This window comes from Muntiacus reevesi, chromosome 14 (genome assembly GCF_963930625.1).
Source record: "Muntiacus reevesi chromosome 14, mMunRee1.1, whole genome shotgun sequence".
NCBI lineage: Eukaryota > Metazoa > Chordata > Mammalia > Artiodactyla > Cervidae > Muntiacus > Muntiacus reevesi.
The window spans coordinates 14,456,039-14,462,113 of NC_089262.1; positions in this window are offsets into that span (position 1 = coordinate 14,456,039).

The window sequence follows — 6,075 nt, forward strand, 5'->3', positions numbered from 1 at the left end:
CTCTTCACAGAAACTAAAATCCCTTGCTTCTATAGAGTCTTATTCTCCACATTTGCAGATGATGGATTTAGAAAATGGATGCTCTTGGTCAGGGAAACATATATGAGACACACTACTCCAGGTGAAGATGGTATTTGCTGATGGAATATTAAAAAAAGGTCATTAATAATGAAATATCATGGAGTAACATAATAATAAAATCCTTGGATTTAGAGGTCTTAGTCAATAAAATCAAAATTGTAGATTTCCTTAAGAAACAGGCTTGATGTTTTAGTGTCGTTGAGGGTTTTTAATAGATTTGTAGGTCTATGCTAAGTGAGCATTCTTTTCCTCCAAAGAAATGCATCATGTTTTCTCAGGAAATAGTTTATAACAAAAGGTTGTTTGAAAGAGTTGAGAAAAAGTTTGATTTTGCTGAGTCGTGTAGTGAGTATCGAGCCCAGCGTGGAGATACTGGTTTTCCCGTGCTGTCAATTACTGACACCACAGAGGAGTCACGTGCTACCACCCAGAGCACCCGGGTTCTCATATGTAACCCAGATGGGAGGGAAGAGGTGCGTGGTGGGAAGTGATCTGTTTGAAGTGTCACCAAAGCCTGAAATTCTGTGACTCAAGCAGCACAGCTGATGGAAGCACAGTGATGAAGAGCAGCAAGACCCTGGCAGCCATGCCTGAGATTCCTGAGCTGTACGATGGGAAAGATAATTGCATCTACTTGATAAGAATATTGCAAAAATTAAGTAATATAAATAATGTATGTAAAGGCCTTGCCCTTGAAGCCATATTGACAGAAAAACTGCACCTAAAGTTGACAAGTGGAAACCAAAATACCAACTGGGCGAAACATGTGATGGTACAACAGTAAAGTGTGCTAATCACTGTTGTTGTATAAACCCAATGGGGTAAAACAATTTTCTTTCTTTTAAATTCTCACAGCCTCTATGAGTCAGGAATCTGGGGAAATCTCACTGGGCAGTTTTGGGGTGGGATCTGTCATAAGGTTGTGGTCAGATGTCAGGGGACGCTCAGTCCCTTGAAGGTCTGACTGGGTGTGATATGCAAGATGCTGACCTTGGATGCTGGCAGTTGGAGTAGTCGGCTGAGTGGAACCTCAGCTGGGACCATCAAGCAGAGCACCTACAGTGACCTCTCCGCACAACCTGGGCTTTTGTACAGCCTGACCTCCAGGGGAGGTGGGGGTCAGACTTCTTCCGTGGTCAGGGGCCAAGGAAGCAAGGTGGGAGCCAAACTGCATTATGTGATTATCCGTGGAATTGGCAGCATCACATCCACCACATTTTACTGGTTATGAGCAAGTCATTGAAGGCCAGCCCAGAATCAGAGGAAGGGGAGGCAGACCCTACCTCTCCATGGGAGCAGGGCCAAAGAATCCACAGGCATGTTCTAAGGCTGCCAAACAAGGTTAACACAAAAATATTCATTTTCAGTCTCTACTGTCTCTGAAAGGGTTTCCCTGGTGGCTCCACAGGAGACCTGGGTTCGATCCCTGGGTTGGGAAGATCTCCTGGAGGAGGGCATGGCAACCCACTCCAATATTCTTGCCTGGAGAATCCCATGGACAGAGGAGCCTGGTGGGCTACAGCCCATAGGATTGCAAAGAGTCAGACACAAATGAGTGACTAACACACACACACACGGTCTTAAAACAATTTTAAAAAGAGACATATTGGACACATTGACCTGAGCAAGTCCCACAAGATCATATCATTTTTCTCCTCACTGTCCCCCAATCCTGCATCGCAGAACACTCTAGCCCACCTCTGAGAACAAGGGCAAGAGGAAAGAGAGGAAACGAGCAACTGTCAATTGCATCTCACACACTGGTGCCTTGTGCCAGGTCCCATTAGCATTACCGTGGGGTTTCGCTGTTAGATTACAAGGGAGGCAGCTGTAACAGAAACTCTAGCACGCAGAGGCTTCAGTTTATCTCACATAACAGTCCAGCCAGCTTCGGTCAGCGAGGCAGCTCCACTCCGTGATGTCATTTAGAGACCCTGGTTCCTTCCGCACGATCACTCTGCTGTCTTCTAAGGTGTCATCCTCACCTACAGGTAAGAGTGGCGACAGCTCACCTCTGGGTGGGCAGAGGAAAAAGAGAGTCAGAGTGTGAAAATGCTGCTGGTCTCCAGGTCAGAGATGATCTGCACTTAGATGGAATCCAACCTCTGCTCACAGCCATTGGCCCTAACTTAGTCACAAGACCACAGCTTGCTGCAAGGGAGGCTGGAAAACGCAGTCTGGCTGGGAAGCTCAGTGCCCGGGAAGGAAAGAATACATCTACAGAACAGTCTGCCCCACAAATAATCAAGAAATTATTTTCCTAAAATAATAATCAAGAAATTATTATCCTAACATTGACATGTTTGCAGCATTTAACAAGCCAATCAAATCATCCTAATCTCCATCAATTTCAGTGGCATAAATAATTCACTTACCAGCTACAGATGACTTAAATTAAATGACAGGTACTCTTCAGTACACTTTTAAAAGTATCCCTAGGACTGCAAGACATTCCCTTGCTAGAATGTCTGCCTGTTGAGTTGTAAACACAGCAATTACCTGGTCTTCTACAAATGAATAACTGTGAATTCTGAATTAATCCTGGCCAATGGAATCCTATAGAGTTTTGAAATATCTCAGAGGACGGCAATGAAGAATCCACAAGTGACACAAAAATTGGTTGAAGGCCAAATTCGTTCACATTCCAGGTAAGAAAAAAATGATATTTTCTTTTATGTGGTAACATTTATGTTAACTCCGTGTGCATCATGTAGGTAACATTAACATACATGTTAAATTTCACCTGTTTCTAGATTCAGAACAAGATTCTTTCACACCGGCTATACATCGAAGGGACCTGAATAGATGTTTATAGCCCCACTAAGTCTGCACCTCAGGATGAGACGCTGCTAAACATTCTTTATGAACAGGTTACAACATTAAGAATGCTGGACAGGGGCCTCCCTCGTGGTCCAGTGGCTAAGACTCCACGCTCCTAATGCAGGGGACCCAGGTTCGATCCCTGGTCAGGTAACCAGGTGGCTCAGATGGTAAAGTAATTCTCCTGCAATGAGGGCGACCCGGGTTCAATCCCCGGGTTGGGAAGATACCCTGGAGGAGGGCATGCAACCCACTCAAGTGTTCTTGCCTGGAGAATCCCATGAACAGAGGAGCCTGTAGGGCCGCAGTCCCTGGGGTCACAGAGTTGGACGTGACTGAGCGACTAAGCATAGCACCCAGGATAGGTAACCAGATCCCACATGCTGCAACGAAAATCACACGTGCCACGACTAAGAACCGGTGCGGTCAAACAAATACGTAAATGAGAACACCGGACCAGAAATCTCTGCTTCCTTTTGTTGTCTCCCTACCAAAGCACTAAACTCCCCTATTTTCTCACGTGTGAAACAGAAATGTTACCTACACCTCACAGTGGAGAAACAGAAAATGGCACAGTGAAGCACTTCACACTCCATAAAACAGAAACACAGCGTCCACAAAGCAGAAAGAGCGCACGGCGCAACCAGTCAGCAGAACTGCAAGGGGCGTGGATAAAACGCATGGACAGGGGATGAGATTACATCCTCTCACTTTTGACCCCAGTCTTGTTATCTCAACCAAAGACAGACAGACCCACTTTCAAGGACCAGCCGATCCTGGGCTTACTCCCAGGACGAAAGAGTCGACCCAAGTCATGGTCAGTCAGCTGCAGCAGCCAGCACTCACTCAGTCCTGATGCAGAAACGCTGCTAAGATTACTTTGGTATCCGCTGTCAATTTAGACAACTATCTTATAGTCGGTATTAGGAAGTCTTGCTGAGAATGAAATAAAAATTTTGGATTTAATAAAAATTTACTTTGGAGTTACTCTGAATATTTAATTTTTAAAATGTGAATAAATAATTGGAGAAAGGAAAGCAGTATGTCAACAATACATTTTAAGTAGTGAAATTCAGAGTGACAGAGTGTGAGGTTAAGGATGGGAGCTTTCCCTTAGACTCTAAGCTGGTAGTCTGACAGGTTCTGCCTCTTCTCCGATGTGAGTGGCTTAAGACACCAGGTAAAGAACATGTGGCTTTGAAAGGACTGAACTGGGGAGACCTGATGGCAAATGGCTGTGTGGGAATGGGCCAGGAAGCTCCAGGAAGCCCAACTACACAAGGCAGACGGGCACAGCGCACCCAGAGAAAGACAGAGACAATCAAAGAAGAGAATTACAGGGAAATTTAATTATCAGACATGTCCGCAGTTTCCTGAACCACAAAGAAGTCCCCTGTCCCAAACAAGCTCATTTCTCATGTTCCTTGTTTTATTTAATTATAGAAGTTGTTCAAATCTTTTTCCCTTGCCTTTGTTCCCAAGTAGAATTTTACTCCAGAAACGCACACAAACTGCATTTTTAAAAGTTGTTAAAATAATGTAGGTAGCAGTATAGTGGATTCCTTCACAAACTTAAGTCAGAAGCGGTCTTTTGAAGCCTGGAAGGAGATAATAATAAATAAATGGAATATTTCAAACTGTCCTCATCGACACTCAAGAGATAACAAGGGCTCAAAATGAAAAGGGCACCTATACAAACGAGGCACACCATCAGTGCAGGGCTGCTGCGGGACCTGAGGCTAGACAGAAGGCGGCGTCAGCTGCCTGGGAAGGGAAGCTCCGTGTGGGTCACAGTATGGATGCCTCCCAGCAATTACATGATGAATTAAGCTTATCGGGTTGAGTGGAAAAATACTGAAAGGAAAACATAACTGACAAGAGCCATATAGCACAATATCATGGACCGACTCTCTGTAACCCCAGGGACTGAGCCCCGAGAGGCTCCCCTGTCCATGGGATTCTCTAGGCAAGAATTCTGGTGTGAGTTGCCATTTCCTACTCCAGGGGAAATTCTGGACCCAGGGGTCAAACCTGCGTTTCTCGTGTCTCCTGTATTGAAGGTGAATTCTTTACCACTGCGCCACCTGGGAAGGCCACATGCAATTAAGTATAAACTAAAAACATACCCCACGCCAAGCAGTATATAATTTCCCAGGACTTAGATTTAAAAATGTCAAACAGAAGAGCGTGGAGGACTGTTGTGGGACGAGAATGTTAGAATACAGGATGGAATAAAATTAAACCAGGGATAATTAAACAGGGCTCCACCGCTGGATAGTGGAGCCCTATACTAAAGAAATAAACTCAATTCAATTCTGCATCTAAGATTTAAAGAAAAGTAAGTGTCTCCATAGCAATCAAGGGCTGGTGAGTGTACGGGAAAGGTGTACGATCTCGGGGCATCTCAGAACCCACTCCTGGGAGAGACCACCATGCTGACCAGACACCCTCTTCCTCAGCGGGGCCCCTGCCGCACCCGGGAGAACCTGAAGCACTCAGTCTGTGCCGGGGACTGAGTGACTGATGGGGCCTCTGCTGATTCATTAATTACACAACCACCCGGAGGGAATAAACACCTCACTGTACAGATTTTAAAGATCAAGTCACTTTCCAAAGTCAGAAAGGGAGCTCAATGGATTTGAACTTCACGTTTACTTTCATTTCCAACAGACCATGTCCTTTCCCCTAAACCACCTCTACTGAGCATCTCTTCAGAGATTGAACCCTGGGATTCTTTTTGTTTCTAAAATGAAAACTCGACATTTTACATTTATTTTCTTCCTACTCTACAGGGAGCACTGACTCAGTTAGAAATAAAGAAGAAATTCTTCCCTCGTGATCCCGTGGTTCAGGACCCACCTTGCAGAGCGGGGACTCGGGTTCGATCCCTGCCTGGGGAACTAAGACCCGACATGTTGTGGGGCAGTTAAGCCCGTGCACCACAACTACTAAAGTTTGAGAGCTCCAGAGCCCATGCGCGGCAACAAGAGACCCCTCATGACAACGATGATCCTGCACGCTGCAACTACGACCCAACACAGCCAAAAATAATAAGCAAATTAAAAAGAAAGGACTTTCACAGCCAGCCACTGACATGCTTTTTTACTCCGCTTGGATTTAATGAAAGTGCCCAGAGACCGTCCCCACCTCGGGAGCCACAGTACGTTCCAATGA